This window comes from Lampris incognitus, chromosome 1, assembly GCF_029633865.1.
Source record: "Lampris incognitus isolate fLamInc1 chromosome 1, fLamInc1.hap2, whole genome shotgun sequence".
NCBI lineage: Eukaryota > Metazoa > Chordata > Actinopteri > Lampriformes > Lampridae > Lampris > Lampris incognitus.
Genome location: NC_079211.1, coordinates 129754784 through 129774547, shown reverse-complemented (window position 1 = coordinate 129774547; position 19764 = coordinate 129754784). Strand labels below are relative to the sequence as shown.

The 19764-nt window shown below is 40.7% G+C and overlaps 1 protein-coding gene across 1 annotated transcript in view; it reads right to left on the bottom strand.

The window, feature by feature from the left end:
* ncor2 (nuclear receptor corepressor 2) overlaps nt 1-18506 on the bottom strand; it is a 155028-nt gene extending 136522 nt beyond the window's left edge. Inside the window, exon 1 of the mRNA XM_056294019.1 lies at nt 18355-18506. The gene's annotated coding sequence lies outside the window, so the exon portion shown is untranslated. The remainder of the gene's footprint in view (nt 1-18354) is intronic.
* Nucleotides 18507-19764: the final 1258 nt, after the last annotated feature.

Here is a 19764-nt window from a genome sequence, read left to right as displayed (position 1 = left end):
TAAAGACAATAAATGAATAAGACCAAATAAATAGGAATAAAAACAGTATGAATAAATAAAAACAAACATTTCCAAAAGCTTTCACAGACAACTGATAGAATAAGTCCTAAAGCTGCTCTTTTGATTATTGTTTTAAAGCATTTTACAGCAGTGTTGGGGCATGGAATTTGAAGAGCCTCTGGCATGGCTAACTAGCAGGGTGTTGGGAGTACTATCTGACACAACAACCCCCCCCCCCCCCACACACACACACACACACACACTTATACCATGAAAACAAAACCATGCAATTAGTCCACTGAAGCTTCAGTGTTGAGGCCTCATGGGTTTTTTGGGGGGGGGGGGGGTTTAAGGCCAAAGGGCAAAGACAAGGTCAATCTCTATGGTACGCAGTGTGTCTCAAAGATAGATACCATGGAAACACTAAACCTTTCCAAGTGACTTCACTCATTTGTGTATAAACTGTTTCATCACCAGCCAAGTTCTACAACCACATTGTAATGCCCAAGCCCCACATCCAAACCTTACTGATTATCATTTCGCTTTAGCAGCTCGAACAATTTCCACTACTTGGTTTTGTGTAGGACAAAACCCTGAATCTCGAATCTTTGGCAAATCTATTCCTCCTGGCCAATGTGTCAACAATAGCTTGCCAGGAGCAAGCTAATCAAAAACACAGCAGAGGGAAGGGGAGGAAATAGCACAAGTACAACAACCAGTAAAAAGAATCTGGGCAGGCGAGCGGAAAATCCTTTACATTAGCAGTTGGGGAACAGCAGGAAAAATACTCAGGGCTCTGCCAAACCACAGTACGGCCCCTATCACACTGCCAAAGAGTGGGGCCCAAGACAATGCTGAGAGGGCAAAATGCCCCTTTTTCCAGCACACGATGTCATACTGACATTGAAAAGAATGAGATAACAGAATATTAATATAATGCAAATGTCACTACCTGGTTCATATATTTTACATATTGCAAAGCATAAAGGGGAGTCTTTTTACAATTAACAGCTGCTTAGCATATTTTACCTTGTACACTGCAGCACATGACACAGTGTAACACACAGCCCGTGATTCAATGCAGTATCACATTACGGCTGTGCTGCTGGTCAGCTGTAGATAAGAAATAACATCACATTTTGAAGCCCCATAAAGATGCAGCTAAATTAAAAATTCAACACTGCTGGATTGATAATTCAGTAACTTAACACCAAAACAGCCCTAGGCAAATATGAAGACAGTATAAATAGTCAAGAGTTCTGCTCTATATTAGCTGGATCAATGCCAATCTCATTTGACTCTGCTTGCCAAAAATAGTTTCAAATTAAGAGAGGAATTCCAGAAATTCCTACACCCTGTAATCACTTGCAGATACCCTGGCATCTGCAGCATGCCAAATAATAAAGTCTTCAAAGAGAGGCTAATGAGACAAGCAAGAAAATAAGTTACCAAAAAAAGTTGAAAAAAGTTTAGGTGACAGAAAATAAAAAGGCAAATAGGTGACCTAGCCAAGTGATAGCTCTCGCTCTTTTCCCTTAAAAGAAGGCTCATGTAATGCAAGTATTAGGACTTCAATAATCCACCAAAGCAACCATTTTGAGTATAACTACTGAGCTTGATAGGTCTATGCTCTACATGGGTCAAGCACACTATTTTACCCATTGGCTGCTTTTATCTTGGAACCCGTCAGTTTTTGGACTTCCGAGTCTGACAGGTCCTGCTTGATCAATTTCTTTAATAAACTGTCATCACTGATAGACAGCATTTGTTTGTGATGTGTATCTGTATGTGAACTTGATGCCCCGTCTTGTGTCTTTGCTCAGAGAGCAGACAAATTTCAACCAATCATAGTTGACATGGCAAGAAAACTACAGAACGTTGCATCAAATGAATGACTGGGTGCCAGATGGATATCACTGCTTCCTATCCGGTTACTATCGCTAAAATCAAATCGTTTGTGTCATTCTCTGCTCTGGAGAAGGATGTTCGCGTGTTTATCTCATCACACCTTGACTACTGGAACTCCCTGTACACGTCTCTCCCAAAAGTCCTTCCATTGCCTTCAACTCATACAAAATGCTTAAGGCCCTGTCTGGTTTTGCACCTCCTTATATCTCCGAGCTGCTCTCCCCATATGACCAAATGTGCTGCCCGAGATCCTCAGGCAAAACTCCATTATCCATTCCAAAGTCACAGCTAAAAACTAAAGGTGACTGTGCATTTGCCATTAGAGCTCCCAGACTTTGGGAAAGCCCCGCCTGATGAGATCAGGCATGCTGAATCGATGCCCCATTTTAAGTCACTCCTCAAAACACACCTGTACAAAGCTTCTTTTAATTCTTGATTCTGATGCTATTATTTTTGTTTTTACTTATTTTTCCATTTCATTGTTTCTGCCTTTGTATTCTTGCAGGAAGAAGCAAGAAGAAGAAGCAGATGATGATAACGACGATGAATGATGATGACAAATGATTAAAAAGAAGAGCACAGTTGTTCAGTTACAATGAAATTTGTCTTCTGCATTTAACTCATCCTATTGTAAAGGAGCAGTGGGCAGCTGCAGTGCCCGGGGACCATCTCCAGCCAGTTCTTCTTTCCATTGCCTTGGTCAGGAGCACAGACAGGAGTATTAACCCTAACATGAATGTCTTTTTGATGGTGGGAGGAAACCGGAGCACCCAGAGGAAACCCACGCAGACACGGGGAGGACAAGCAAACTCCACACAGAAAGGACTTGGGATAGCCTGGGGTTCGAACCCAGGACCTTCTTTCTTTGAGGCAACAGTGCTAGCCACTGAGCCACCGTGCTGCCCAAAAACTAACTTGTACTTTGTCCTTTTTCCCAATGTCTTATTATTTTTTTACTCTATTTTATGTATGTACAGCACTTTGTAACGCTGTTACTATTATTTATGATTATCATTCTCATTATTATTCATTCACTATCATCATCATCATTATTAATATTATTATTACTAGTGACTAGCCATAATTATCGAACATTGACAGAACACCTCCTGACATCCCAGGCTGATCTACACGGAACTTTACTCAGTTTCAACAGGATATGAAGCTGCAGTGCAGTCATACCACATAGCCAGTAACTGAGGAGATAAGTGAGAGAAATGGTCATGTTCACACTCTTAAATAACAAGGGTGTAATTTGTATGAGTGTGAAAGAGGTACAAATCATTTCCCAAACCCCAGCCTGTCACACATTACATTTTAGACTTGACTCAGTGAGACACAATCCATTATCTGCACAATATTATAGCCAGGACAAATGTTGAGGTAAGTTTAAATGCTTGCTGCCATGAGCCCTTAATTTTCTTCAACGCTGTCACAGTCAAACAATAGATAAAGCATTCATGAAACTGTAGAGTACGGAAAGTGGGACTTGCTAGCCTGCCGACACACACAACATTAAGAATTTTTATGACATATGCAGGAACAAAATAAAACAACTAAACTGCAAATGGAATTTAATTGATAGTTTTGTCCATGGAAAACCTAAAAAGTTACATCTGTGCATATATTGACACATCTCTTATCCTATAGTTTCCACCAAGCTATGTTGATTAACAGAGAAAAAATGGCAAAATTGCCATATCAAGCCAAGACATCACATGCAATATATATCAACTTGCTATCCATAGCAATGGGTCATTCTCATATTACGTCACATATCACGTGACGGCAACACATCCGCTATGTTGGAGGACAACGGCTCCAATCCATAGGATACGGTGTTGCTCTCACTGCGCGATGCTAAGCGTCTTCGAAACAGTCAGAGTGGACAGAATTTGTTTCAAGGTTTGATTCATACAGAATAGCTACCAGGGTTCGATATTTTACAATGGTTAATTTCTGCGCTGTTTTTGGTTGTTCCAATCGAGCTCACAGAGAGCAGAACAAGTCCTACTTTCGCTTTCCAAAGATAATCTGCCATCAAGGAGAAGAGACTCAAAGGTTGTCGGAGGAAAGAAGAAGAAAATGGATATCGAGGATAAGTTGGGAAGATCTTACAGATGAAAAATTAGTATCATGCAGAAGTTAAGATACCTGCTTTTACAAAACGGAAAGAGCAGCTTGGTCCTTTAGAAATTGAGGCAACAAGAAAAATTGCATTTGTCCGCATCCATGTGGAGCGTGTCATTAGTACAGAGAAAATTTACAATTTTACAAGGATTTTTACTAACACACTACCTCAGTAATAAGGATAGTACTGGTATGACAACAGTGGATAAAACTGCATTCGTTTCTTGCGCATTGACAAATGTGTGGGACTCCTTCAGACTGATACAACTTTCAAGTTATACTATTCAAGTTATATTATCATTGTATAAAACTGTTATGATATACTTTAAGAAACAAAAGCATTTAAAAATAAAGACATTTTAATTTTATTAGACATTTTTTAATTGTGTGTCAATCATCATCAGCAGTTATAAGCTAAATCTTAACATTACATGGTTTGAATACAATTAGTACAAGAGGGAGAGAAACTGCTTTTGTTTTGTAAATTTGTTAACATATCGGTCTAACATATCGATAAGTGCAAGTTTTTCCATACATCTCCTTGGTTTTTCCATCTAAAGCTTGTACATAATTCTTGATCAAAGCCATCACAGAATTGCATGAGATTGGCCTAACAGCCAAAAATCCTCAAATCGAAACTGATCCTTTGCGCCGTTAGGCCAGAACTTTGTAAAAATTTATTTGGCAAACTGTTTTTCGAAATGAAGAGCGATGTTTTATTTCCGTACATTTGCCCGATTTTTGCATAAAATTTCGTTCTTGTAAACACAGATCGACAAGGATAACTTCAGTGTAAACAGCAATTGCTAAGGTCTCGCTGTCCTCGAACATGACGAAGCTGTTTGTGGTCAATGAAAAAGTCATGTGATTGAGAATAACCCATAACCTTTAAAGAGCAACCAGGTCACTCCGTTACAATAACAAACTATATGACTAATAGGCCAACAATATTTCAGATTATTTGAGCAGTGGGGGGGGAGTGTGTGTGTGGGGGGGGGGGGGGAATCATACTAAGGCATGGTACAAAGTAATCGTGCCTAATACGAAAAGGCCACAAGACTCACTCTGAGTGTTTTGGCAGAGTGATTGTTATTTGGAGTGCTTTAACTGTGTGCTCTTCCTCATGCCTCTTGGTGCATGGAGAGCTGTTTTCTCTCCTACTCAGCTCTATGCTTAACTGTTACAGTGCGTAACCAATGTGGAAAGACCAGCAAAATATTCCGATCTTAGCATTTCAGTAGTAGCCACGAACAGCAATATATTCTGTTCATTAGCGCGCAATAAATGTGGAATGAGCTGGAACCACTGAGCCAATTCATTCTGAAAGAGTTAACGGCCAATAGGGAAACTCCCACACCCGTGTTTACCAGCAACGTCGTTGGTCTGCCGACCAATAGTGTAACTTCAGGCTGCTCTGATGGCCGAGCGGAATAAACCGCCGTTCTTGCAATACGCTCGTCATCTGGCTGGGAGGTTCGTATCCCAGACTGGCCGTAACCGGTCACGGCCAGAGCGTCCACGGAGTAAGGCATTCATAAGGCCAATCTTACCCGAGGGATAGTGGGTGTAGATTGGTGTAGTGTTCGGGGACTCGTCGTTCTCCAGCGACCCCTCTGGCCCATCCGGGCGCCTGCAGCCAAGCAACTGGAAGCATTCTCCCTACGTCTCCTTCACGGCCTGAAGGTAATGAAATCCATGCGAGGCTTCAGCGTGTAAAATAGCAAGAGCAGCCGACACGAGTTTGAAGGAAGCTGGTGTTACGACTATCTCCTCCCTGTGGAAACGTGAGCCAGGGGAATTATTCGACAAGAGTTCCAGTCATATGCCAATGGGTTAATCGGGTGGGATAAGGGGAAAAACTAGAAATATAATTATAAAAAAAAAAAAGAAAAGAAATGTCTTTAAATAGTGTAATTTCAGTGACGTCGTTAGTCACTTCCTCCAGTGGCCCAATCGTGTAACTTGTTCTCTCAGGGACATTCATGTTTGTAGGGCTGCACTGCTGATCCAGTCCGGCCAACAAAAAAAAAGCTGCAATTAGGGGTACATGATGCATAGGTCAGCATATCAGTACTGGCCAATAATTGCTTAAAAATGTGTTTTCAGTATCAGGAGAGTTAACAAAATTATGCCCCAAGTATCGCACCGATGTGATGATGCATTACTGTGTGCCAACGGCAATTAGAGGTGTTGATGGAAAGACAGGCCAAGCAACAGTGTAAAAAGTAACATCTAGTCTGTGTGGCTATCTCTGTTTCAATGTGATGATTACTGGCCTATTTTGAATGGATAAAGTTAATATCTAACTTCATGTATATTTCTAAACACTTTGTGATGACTGATGGGAGCCGATTTTCTCCTTTTGACGTTTACAAAAAATTTTCCACATGTGGCATCAAGTGTGAGTCAGTGTGAGTTTTACAAGGAAGCTTTCCGGGATTAACCTGTTGTAGAACAAATGCAAGAGCAAAGATGCTCAAAAATGTTATGCTCAAGTAAATGTTACTTATTTTCTCCATTTAAATTTAAGTAATTTGTGCTAATCTTCAGTGAATACAGACACTTGGAAACAGTGTAGAAATAAATCAAGACATGTACTATTAAAGAAGTTTTTTTTTTTTAGACAGCTACACCTAGCACCACAGTAACAATATAATAATAGGGAAACTCCACTGGTGAAAACATGCTGGTATTGCAATGAAATGAAAAATATCAATGTCCATGTTGGGCAAAATGACTATGGAAATTATCACTAATCGCCAAAATAAAATCAATATTTTGCATCTTTGGGTGGAATGACATGACATACTTTTATTTAGAAGCAGATTATGTTTATCATGAATGCACACAATCAGGACAGGGAGGATGTTTAAAAACGGACAATAAAAAAGCACACTTGAGTGATGGAGGACAGAGATGAAGAGGGACACGGATTGGTTGGTCTGTACTTCCAGATGTGGTTGTCAACTCCATCCAGGGTGGACAACAGAACAGATATTGGATTTCCTCCCTGTTCCCCCTGCTGCCTCAGCCACACTATGTGAATTACATAAGGCCCTCCCCTCCCTGCTGGCGGGCCCAGAACTGGGGCCTTTGCGCTACACCTCAACAGCCAAGTCTGAATCTCTGTAACCATGGAGGCACAGGCGCTCCACCAAAACATATTGGAAGAGCTGTAAGCGATTCCCTCTGTTCACGGAAACACACTGACACACAACCATTCAGAATACTACGCCCTCACTACAGGTCCCTATAGATAGCATTACACATAACATGGCTAGTCCCCTGGGACATAATCTGACAGCACATCACTGATGTGCAGGGCCTCACATTATCGATCCCTCTTCGGTCTCAGTTTGCTCCACTCTTTAAGCCCACCATGACATTCAGCTCTCCAGCCCGAGGAGCAGGAAATAAAAGAGGAGAGCTCGTTGACTTCGCTGACCTACTTCCGCCTTACTACTGATTAATTATTCAAGAGCTTCGAGATGTTCTTCTGTAGGGCAGCGTGCACCCCAAGTGTCTATGTTTGCTCCTTATGACAGCAGCCTGTGCCTCACAGAGCTTCCATTTATGCATGAGAGGTTTTGAGTTTATGCACGTGTGTGTGTGTGTGTGTGTGTGTGTGTGTGCGTGTGTGGGTTTTTCTTAGGCATGTGCGGACTGGCGATCGTATCATATATCGACGATTGAAGGGATGATCGACGACCAGTTTTTCCTACACTGACATTAAGGCGATTTTAACTAACTTATTTTTAGAACTAAGATGCTATAAAAACTTATATCTAGGATCTGCCTCCTACTATGCATTTAGAGCCGTTTCTGGTGGAGTGGCGTGTCCGCCCGGTGCACCCCACTAATCAGCACAAGTGACAAGTGAATTTTAAATACTTAATTACAAACCAGTTTGCCATCTCTTTTCCATGGATCTGACACCCCGCATCTCCGTTCTTCTTATGTCTTCTCACCAAACTTTGCGCTCCATAAGAGTAGTTAACATTATGGCTATGATTTGGATTGTGATATTAAAGATAACAGAACATGATGTGATACTGTCGCACCAAGCACAGACACAGACATTTAAAAGGGAGCCATTGTTTGAATAGCTATCAAATAGATATAAAATTAAATAGAAATTGCTATTAAATAGATTTTTTTAATGTTTAAATAAAATTTGCACTTTTATAAATGTTTATTCACGTAACTTTAACTGTATTGACAGTTTTACAGCTTCAGAGGGATGGTGAACCTGTATGTGTGCAAATCAATTAGTGGTCTGCCTGTTCCTCACTGGCACACACCTTTTATATAGCTTGCAGATAAACTGTGTAATATCATTGGGCTCACCTTTGGCATCTGGATAAAACTGTCTGCGTCTAAGTTTGGTCTTCGTTTGTTGGCTGGGACAGCTGGCACTGTATCGGCTGGGAGAGCGGGCAGGCTAAGCTAAACTACTGGCCCATGCAGACCGGCAGTTCCGATAACACCAAGGGCAGTCTGGCGGCGGCCCCACCTTGCGTTGACAATGAAGTTTTTGATGTTGTCGTGAGGAGTGCAAGGAGGTGTGTCGAGGGTATCTGGCTGGGAGAGCTGGCACTGGATTGGCTGGGAGAGCCTGGTCTGCTTCGTCTGGTGGGCCCGGGGACCACGGCCCCTACCTGGAGCTGCGCCCGAGGAGGAAACACCGAGGGCAGTCCGACAAGACGCAGAAGCAGGGCAAGCTGGGCTAACTGCTAGCTCACGTAGACCGGCGGTTCCGACAGTCATCCTGGCTGGCGCTCATTCTGTTGGACTTTTTTTTTTTTAGTTTGGATATATATGTGTGTTATTTTGGATATGTATGTTCTTGTAGTTTTTGGATGTGTTTTTGTCATTGTGATGTACTGCTGTGGACTGAGGGAAAGCATTTCATTTCATGTATACAAGTGCATGACGTGAAATGACAAATAAAGTGTTCTTGTGTGCGCGTGTGTGTGTGTGCGTGCACACACGCTTATGACACCTTAACACATACTCAAGGCCATACAAACCTGTATACACAGACAAATCCATTCATCCATCCATCATCCAAACCGCTTATCCTGCTGTCAGTCACGGGTTTGATTTGGGAATAGCATGAACATTTGGGAATAGCATGAACATTCACAGACATGAAATTAGGCATTTCTTGAGAATAATTTAGGAATTCCTTTTCAAAGGGAAAGCATATTCCACAAACCAATGATGTTTTGATACATGCACATCACTTGTTGCTTGACTTGTTCCTAATTCCATTGAAGCATTGTCATTATCCAGTGCACATGCCAAGACTGGAGGCAAATACCCTGACACGAGTACATAGCAACCTGTAATAACACTCTACTTAAGCCTACATACCTTTCACTGCTGTATGTCAGTCACATTCCCACTGAGAGCAAATCACCCACCAAGGTAAATGCCCTTGGCTCTTTTCAAAAACAATCTTTACAGAAGAAAAAGCAAACTATCCAGCAACAATGCCGGCTGCAACTCGGACATCCATAGCAATACATCAGCATCAATAACACCACTTGAACAATTCAGCTAATCCCAAGATAAACTTAACTCCACCCACATCGGTAGCCTACACACAAACAAGATTGATGTCCTATAACATTCAGTCATCTGTGTTGCATAACAGTGCCAAGTGAATCATTTACCAGAGCCATTTCTGATCTCCGCTAATCCCCTCCCTCCGTCAACAAATGACCGGTTTTAGAGGCAAACCCCACATTGCATAGCCTGATAAATTCATCACAACCAATATTTTCTTTCTTGTAAAATTATACAAATGCAATACAAAGTGAAAAAAGTTTAAATAGGATTTGTTTTATATCAACTCCTATTAGAATTCTCCATAATGTTAAAATGAAAGTTATTTAGATTTCAACGTAATCATAAAAAATACAAGAACATGAAAATGTCTTAATTCTTTACTTAATTATCAATGTTGATTTTGAATCCATTTGTGTTCAGTTACATAACTGTAAATGACATATAGTATCTCTTTTCCACCAGGCTGGTGCCGGTGCGGAGCAAGTTCTGCCTTGCTGCCTTTTGAGAACCGGCCCGTATTTTGGTTTAGGAACCGAACATTACATAGTGGAAGAAAAAAATCATGGCGGCCACAACGCATCTGCTTTGCTTGCTTTTTAGACATTTACTTTTGTTTCACTGCTTTAGAGAAGCCTCTTGCTGCTGCTTTCACTCATGGTTTATCAAAATGGCAGCAAATTTCTTGCAGTAGCTCCTCCCATAGCCACTGACGTCAGTGGTTCCAACTTTGGACCAGCAATTTTGGGGAGCTCTGCCGGTGCCAGCCTTTTGGCATCAGCACCAGTCTTTTTTTCGGTAGAAATGCATAGAGCTGGTTCTAGATTAGGCACCGGCACCCTGTCGGTGGAAAAGGGCCATTAGTGAAGTTTCACAACTACAATAGCAGATTAGCTCAGACCTGCTTTCATGAAGACCAAGGAGATTACCGCGGAACTTTGATATGAGGTATTTAGGGAGCAAAAGGACGGGTAAGGTTAGACTGTCAAACCTTTTGAACGATCGTAGGACAACCATATGGCCCGCTTCAAATAAAATGAAATAAATATGGCACACGGTCTAGTAAGACAAGTTGATTTTCTGGCTTGAAAGCAGAAGTGCTTTTGTTTTTGTTTTTTTGGGTTGGTATGCTACCTTCACCAGGGAACCATCCCTAACTTCACACATGGTAGGTGCATTATCATGTTATTGTTTTGGGTTTCAGAGGGTAGGACTGAAAAGCGTGTTGCCATCAAGGGGAAGATGGATAGAGCCAAACACAGGCAATTCCTTGAGGCGAACTTGTTTCTGTCAGCAAGAGATCTTCATTTAGGGTCAAGATATGTTCCAACAGGACAAGGATCCAACACACACAGCAAACACTGCTTAGGAATGGCTTTAAAAAGAAGGTTAATATTCTGGAATGAGCCAGCCAAAACCCAGATTTAAATCTCAAAAATCTGTGTTAAGACCTGAAAATTGCTCTCTACTGACACTCTCCATAGAATTTGGCAGAGATGGAACATAGTAGCATGGAGGAATGGGCAACAACTCTAAAAATCTGTGCAAATGCTCATACACACAGAACCAAAAGAATTCACAGGTGTAATTGCTGCCAAAGGCCAATCTACAAAAGTATTGACAATGGGGACTGAATACCCCAAGGCTTTCATTCCTGAAAAACAAATGATCTTGAAAAATAAAATTTGCTTCAAAGTTGTGTAGAATTTTTAGCGTTGGTGAATAGGGAAATATATTTCAATTCATTAAAAATAGGTGAAACAGAAATACAATGTGAAAAGTTCAATGGAGTGAACACTTTCTGAAAGCACCAAGTGGTGAGTATTCATTGCTAACCAAGCCAAGCCACTAACGCCATTGAAATCATATTGGTTGTCACAATGATCTGCTTCAAAAAATGGGCATTGTTCAAATAGATATGTAAAAAAAAAAAGGGGGCTCACAAGGGTTAGACCACACAACTCAGCAATGATGATTATGACAACACTGCAATGGACTGCAATATAGTCAATGAAAATGCAAATTAAATGTTAAGCGTTTTTTAAAGGAATTTAAAGATGGTATTTTACTTAATGACTGTTAAAATTGTTAAACAAAACCAGTTTTGTGAGATCATCAAAGTATTCTGCAAGTCATTAACGCAGCTGCTTGTCTCACCAGGGTTATGGTTATTTGGTTAGACTGTCCTCAAGTACTCTAGCACAGTGTGCAACATATGGCATGCCCAAGCATGTGCAGAGGCCAAGAGCCAAGTGGTGCACAATGGAACACCACTAAACAAAGGAAACAGGACAAAGATTAACCACAATCTAGAATAAATTACATTTCTATGACCAAGTGAGGACATCAAACTTCCTCTGGGGGTTGAAATGAACTTCTGCAAAAGACAACAAATCTTTTGTTATTCACTAGAAATGGGAAGTTTTCGTGTCGATACGATCAAAACTTGCCAATTGTCGAACTGGTGGATGCAACAAATGTTCTACAATGCCAGAATATAGAGCTACATGATGTCACTTCAAGCAGTGCCTCATTAGTGAGCACATTTGAGGTTACACTCTTAGCTATTAATTTTGGGGCTTTTTTTATTTTTAAAGTAATTCCAACACAATTGAAACACATATTTCAAAACCAAACAGATTTATAAATCCCAAACCTCATAACAATTTAACAAAATGCAACACTGTCCCAGCATCTAAACATTTAGCCAATCAATAAAATTAAATACACATTTCATACTGGACCAGACTAGTGGGATATAATCCTTCCCACAACTAAAATCTCCTTGAGAAGCAAGGGTAAGTTTGTTCCTGATTGAAAAATAGGTCATTGCACACCATAGGCATTGGCAGAGGATCTAAAAGATGGCCATCAAAACACTAGCCTAATAACTGCAACTTAACAAACTTATTTACTGCAAATGTCTCTAAGCAGTTACGAGTAAGAGGTTTCAGGGAAAATAAGAATATTAGAACAATTCATTGAATTCATCCATTTACTCATGCAGATTTGATTGGTAGTTGCACAACGGAACTTCACTTAAAATGGAGGACAGAGAATTTTACTGGAATAAAACATTGCAAATAGGGTGATTCAGTCCCTAATTACAAGCAGTTTTCCCGATTCCTGTCCTGTTTGTCCCAAAAATTAGACTAAACCCAAGTTTTGATTAGTTATAGCCTAATAAAACATTAAATACTGATCATTGTCAAACATTATTTTGGTGTTGCCCACAGATGGGCACCGTTATGTCCTTAGCCTACATGAATTACGGCTGTTGTAGTTTTCATGTACAGTAGTGCCAAGAATTGATAAATAACTACGCATAGTAAGTTGCAGTCGTGGGCACAGGGAAAGTGTAGCTGCAGGCACATCGCACAGACAGATGTAACAGACACCGTACTGAAAAAATGAATTTTATGTAACGGATAATGAGTTACACTATTACATACAACACAGTCATTGTGTTTCTTTTTCCTAATGACAGACAGTTGACTTCATGTTCATGAACATGCTGAGTTTTGACTTCTGTGTGTTTTACTGTACTGTTCATTGACATTGAATGTAATGTATTGGAGGCCACATCCACCGTGGCCACGTGACCACCCCCCACCCCTAACTCCCCTGTCCCAAATTTCACCCACTCTCATCTGGTCACCCTTATTGCAAATATTGTTTCACATGGATGATTATGTGAAATATATTCTGATATATCAACAGCAAAAACACCAACATTAACGCCACATCCCAGTACATGTACACTTGCTGTACATAAATTAACAGATGCCTGTAAATAACTGGCTTTTTTTATGAACAGGCACCTTAAGAATATGAAATGTTGATCTTTTTGGTATGAATAAAATGGCTGGCTTGTATAGCCCTTGGGACCTTCCCACAGTTGTCCTGCATATTCTCACCTAAACCTTGCTCTCTTCTGTATATATTGTTGTGACTTCTAGGATTTCAGCCAAATGAAAATTGCTAGAATTGTAGAAGAAGACACCTAAGACACATGACTTTCATTTCCAACTGGTGATGAGAATTTTTCTTGTGTTACAATAACCCTACTATGCAAAATTATCATGCTGATTCAAGTTAATAAACCCATCAATAAACTTGTCTTTAAAATGAAATAATTCTTAGGCCTGCATGGAATGTTGACCAGAACTACTTGGATAATGACAAATCCATTACTGTACCATGACAATCTATAACCCAAATAGCATTTCCATTGAGGGAGAACAAATGAAAAAGGGTAAAATTCAACACGGGGAAATCTGCTCATGCTTCTCTCTTTTTAAATATATGCCTGTAGAGGTCCAGCTGAGGACCACTTCCAAACAAAGGCAGACCTCTGGCCAATCTGCAGTAATGAAAACTCCTCACCATAAATCCTGCTGTGGCCCTGGTGAGCTCCACACAGTGACAGGCCCAGGATCAGTCTAGCCACCAGACCCCATTAACCCCTGGGCAGGGAGCCCCAGTACACCCACCCCCATTTTGTGTAACGACTTCCACAACTGGGTCCTAAATATGCCAGGGAGAGAGAGAGAGCACAACCCAAAATATCTCATATGTGATCAAGAGCTATGCTACAGGTTACTTGTAATAGTTGGTATGGGAGGCTGATGAGCTACCATTTTTGTTGTCATGGTAATAGAAGAGAAAGCACTTTCCTCCATGAACTGACACAATGAGGCCCTTTCCATTAAGCAATCCCGGTAAACAGTAAAGCTGCTTAATGCCAACCGTGGTACTGCAACTGGAACTGTGGTGGCACTGTCTCCAGTTCAATGGCATATTGACTGAGATTCATTTAAGGCACTGCAAAAGACCAGCTGTGGTGGATCATAACACTACCACTTGAGTCAACCATGACATTCTTTACACAGATTCTACCAGGTGCAGTCCACTAGCAGGCAAGACAAACTAGCCAGCTGTTGTTACTCATTCAGTGAGCAAGACGCTGGGTGCAAGAAAGGATTGTGCCTGGGAGGCAGTTTCAACTGCCTTGTATTCCCTCTCTTCAGGGTCTGCGTTTTAACTGTCATACCATAGGTGTGTCATTTCCATGTATTCATTCCTTTACAATGAATAATGATAATAATAAATTAAACATATATAGCACCTTTCTAACACTCAGTCATTTTACAATAAACGGCAGTGTAATAATAGTCCAACAGTCACCCAAAATTCAATTTTCACTTGAATATTCAGTTTGTAATGCTCATCCTTGGACTGTTTTGTCATAATCCAAAAAAAAAGGATGTACAAATCAAATTAAAAAATAAAATCATTAAAGCCTTCCTTATATCAGGGAATCTTACCATTCGGCAGCTGTTTTCTAAAATCTCTAATGTGGAAAGGATATTGACTGGTAAGGCTGAATTGGCCTGGTTATCCATTGAGACATCAGAAAAGGCCCATATCTATTCAGCTTCCAAAAAATGAGCTAGTTATTAAATACTTGTCAGGTAATATAACGATTACACTTCACTACAAATTTAACCCCACTGTGCAAATTGATGTCAAATAAATTATAGAATGTTATGATAAAAAGGATGGCCCACAAGACTTCAAAACTGAACATTCATTGGTGGCATCTCATGCTCAAAAGGTTAGACTTAGGTCTTGTCTTGAGAAGCAGATGGTTGAAATAAATTAAACTAAACCAAAAACATGTCACATTCACATCACAGAGTGAGTTTGAAAGGATCTCAAATGTTCAGTTATTACAATATGCTACTAAATAAAAGGACATTTCTCTTATGTAAAATTCAATAAATTCTCTTTGCACTGCTAGAGAAAGGCAAAATGTCAAAGAAAAAAAGACAAATAAAAATAAAGTGAAACCAAATGGAAACCAGTGTTGCCTTTGGATGAACATGAATCAAAAGCATTTTTCACTGAATCTCCATAAAAATGCAATAGCGTGATGCCCGAGTTCCTTGTTCAAAGCAACATTGGAACAGCCCATCCACCAGCAGCAAGGCTAGCATTGTACTCACTAGCCAATAATTGTCAAGGTATTTAAGAGGTTAATTGAATTGGTCAAACGGCCATGACATCATATGCAATTCTGCATATATTCCCACAGCCCAAACACTACACTTTACACTAAACAAAAGCCCTGATTTTAAAGGAAAACATGTTAAGATGCACATGTTTTAGAAGCCCCGATGTTTAAAAAAAATCTATCTTGACTGGCAGAAAAAGTAGCAGTGATATTGTGAAAGCACATCCAAGAAGGTACAAATTGTGACAATTTTCACATGTGACTATGATTTTCCTCTTTTTTTACATGACAATCATTTCTGTGATTTATGACAAAGACATGTCATCTCTTTTCACATGAATTCACCATGAGGATTCATTTTTCTACAACAACTGACTGGACAAGCGACTACCCATTCCAGTTTCATAAACGCAGGGTGTTTCGTAATATGTGCAGAAATTGAACTACTAGTGAGACTGTCTCCCTGAGGCACCACACTGAGCATGGGATTATCTCTGTCCCCATTACCCTTTTGGATAATGGGGAGAGATCTCCTCATGCTCTTAACTCTTTCCAGTCCAAGCCACAGAATTGATCCATGCCCCAATCACAGGGTGCCAAGACTGTCAAGAAATTGGAGGCAGCTAAACAACCTAATTACACAAATCCATGTGTAGCAGACTGCAAGACCTGTCCTAACAACTGAGGGTACATGGACTAACTTTAGGCCAGGATTATAGGCAACAGAAACATAAATGCTCTCTACCCACACCATATATTATCAGCACTCACGTTTCAAAAAGGGAATTTAATTCAGAGAACATATACCCCCAAAATCTATACACAAGTCTCAACAGTCTGACATTTCATTTGAAAATGTAGCAATAAAAAGGAAAATGATCCAGACGTTAGTCACTTTCAGCATTAATCAATATGCTCCAACGTATTGTTTATACACACACACACACATATATACATTATGTGCGTGTGTGTGTGTGTGTGTGTGTGTGTGTTAATTAATTGGTACAGACTTTGGTATTTAACTCAACAATACAAAAAACATGCTTCTGAACTCGTTAACTAAGGTGTTACAAGTCAACGCCATTCATAGATATATGATTGTTCTCCAAGGTATACCTATGCAAATGTTGGCAATGTAATAGTAGGAGTTTTAATTCTAGGTAGATACAAAACGCTAAAAGCACTAAATGTTTCCAAAACCAGAACTAAGCATTATGAAACCATTATACTTCACAATATACAGAACTGTGGATATAACTGGACGGACATAACACTAAACCTAACAATCTGCGTATAATCAACAGTTTAGCAATGCAACAACTGAGTCCTGAAATACAATGACTTATTTTGACTTCCATGTAACTACTTAAATTTCACATCGCTTTTCCTTTACATGAGTATTTAAAATACACAGAATGTGGGGAAGAAATCGACTCCCCAGATATTTCAGTATTAAATTTTCAAACATACTGTTAAGTGGCATCCAGAAAACCGGAAGGCATGTGATTGCGCATCATGAAAGTGTGTGCAGTGATTGTTTTAGATGAAGAATCACACCTGCTGCTTTGAATAGCAACCTCTCTCCACTGGAATGCTAACGAGCAGCTAAATTTGGCTAACGCTGTGCCGTCGCAACGTGAAAGGTTTTCGACTAATGCCTTAAAAATGACAGCAGTATGCCTTAGGTGTAAGCTTACTTATAATATAACGGTTGAGTCTTAATAACGCTACTCAACCAAGGCTACTACGCTACGTCTAACGATAACGTTAGCTTACAAATAACCAACTAATCCCAGTAATCTGCAACACTGTAAATCTGATCGACACCAACGCCAAATTAACGAAAATTAACACACCACTACGCCAACAACAGACAGAATATTCGGCAGGAGTTGGTCTACGAACAACTAACACAATTGGCAAACTAGCATTTCCTATTTTGCTACTGTGCATATTAACGTGACACCAACATCAACCTAGTTAACTAACCTCCGAAATGATAGCGTATCCATCAAATAAGCACGTTCAAAAAATATCATTCAAATGAACAATTAGTCAATAATGAAAATAAATATCGTTGGACTCAGCATACACTCTGGGAAAGGGAAACGCTGTGAACTACTTGGCAAACTATCGTCAGCCAACGGTAACTTAAAACCAATGTTTACAAATGCAGCGAGCACTTTAAAAGGGATAGCAGGTTGGCTAACTTGGGTGAATCTCCGATTTAAAGGATTATCGATAAAATGCACAGTTAACACCATCTATTTCGTGTAGACACAGGTTGATGGTATTAACTGAGAAAGAGGGGACGCCTCTATATTTTGCCCATAACGTACGTAGTATGATCATAAAGCCAACATCTTCTGTTAACTCGAAGCTACCACCGTTAGCTAGCTAACTTAGCCGAGTTAGCCGTGTAGCACGTGTTCTTCATTTATAAAACAATTAACTGACGTTAGCTAGCCCAACTGCTAGTACTCCAACGAGATATGCTGTCCGTGTATTCACTTGGCTCACCGAAATCACATTTCTACAAGCTCGGGTTAACCATGCGTCCAGGAAGAAACTGACCACCGTAACGAATGTTTCCCCCATCCAAAGTATAGCCTGGGCCCACCACCGCCGCAACGAACGGCTCGACTCCCAACAACAGAGGGACACCGACTGGAGATAGCCAGTGACACAAGCTAACCTCGGCGACAGGGCATTCGGCGGTGTTATCTTACGCTAACGCTCCGGTCCCCGTCAACTGTCCCTCGTATATCGGGTGGCGATGTCGTCACTTCGAATAGATGTCGTCCACCCAAAATATTCCACATGAAAGAGTAGTTTTCGCTCTCATCTGCTCGGCTAGCAGTTCACGTCGCACCCGCTCCTGCACTAAACACGGCTAGTCTAGTACTACTCGTCTTCTTGGGTCTGTGCCTGTGCTGAAACCGTAGTCTGAAAACGCCTCTTTTGATTCGGCTCTTTCAATAGGTCGCAGGCTCTGGCGCTCTCCCTCGCTCCTCCTCTCGCTTCAAGAGCTTGCTCGTTCTCAGTCTCAACAACAAACACTCACAATATCCGGTATTGCAGATCTGTGCGTGGTCTATTTAATTTCGCGAAGCTCGTTGTTTAGTTTTGAGACTGACGTATCTGTCTGACAGATGAATTACATTTTTGACTCGCGTTGCCCCCCCCCCTCGCTTCTATCAGTGCTCAAAAGTGATTATGAGTTTACCCCTCCCTCCTCTGCGCCAGATCCGATTCTACTATAAAGTGAGATTCAACAAAAGGTCATTTTAAGCTCGGACACTCGAGGAAAATCCACATCTGTGCTTTTTTTTTTAATTCAAAGAGAGGTACAAACTGCGAACACAATGGCTCGACGTTGAAGAATAGCGTTTGCAAAGGCCACACCACCCATGCTGTGCGGAGTTGATGACTTTGATGGGGCCAGTGCCCTCTTAATGGTCCGAAACCTTTCCATCTGGTTCACAGTCCCCTTCGAAAAAGAAGAGCTTTGAGACCTTAAGTTGACCCAGGAAAGTAAGAAATATTATACCTCTTAATTTCGAGTTTCACAGGCTTCCATATTTCCATTTAGTGTTTTTTTTCTTTTGTATTATGTCATTCCATTTAGACAAGACACTGGGATGTTTTCTTTGCGATAGAACTACAGTACTTGCTGCATTTTATGCATGCGTTATCTTCACCTAAATCTCAGCGTCAGCCTTCTATGTGTCAGATGGGAATGTTCGTCTTCCCTGTATTTTTCTTTCTGTTCGGTGGTTTGGGAGACCCCCTCTAACCAACAGCATCACCACCATCTCTCCATCTATCCGTCACAGAGCAGGAAAGAGAACTGTTTATTTCAGCTGGGCTCTCTGGACCCTGGTGTGTGCCGGGGTAATCTATCCCCATCTTTGCAATGCCCAATTAGTCAGCTCACTGATAAAGCACGCATGTTTCTCACTTGCCAGCTTTGATGTCGACAGCTGTGCTTCATCCGTAGCTACAACCCCTGTAGCTTTAGAAAAAGCCCAAACAGAGAACTGAACTGACCTGAGAACCTAAAATATGCCTATTAGCAAATGCTAAATATGAGGGGTTTTTTTCCGACCGCAAGAGAATTTTGCAACCAGTATATGAGG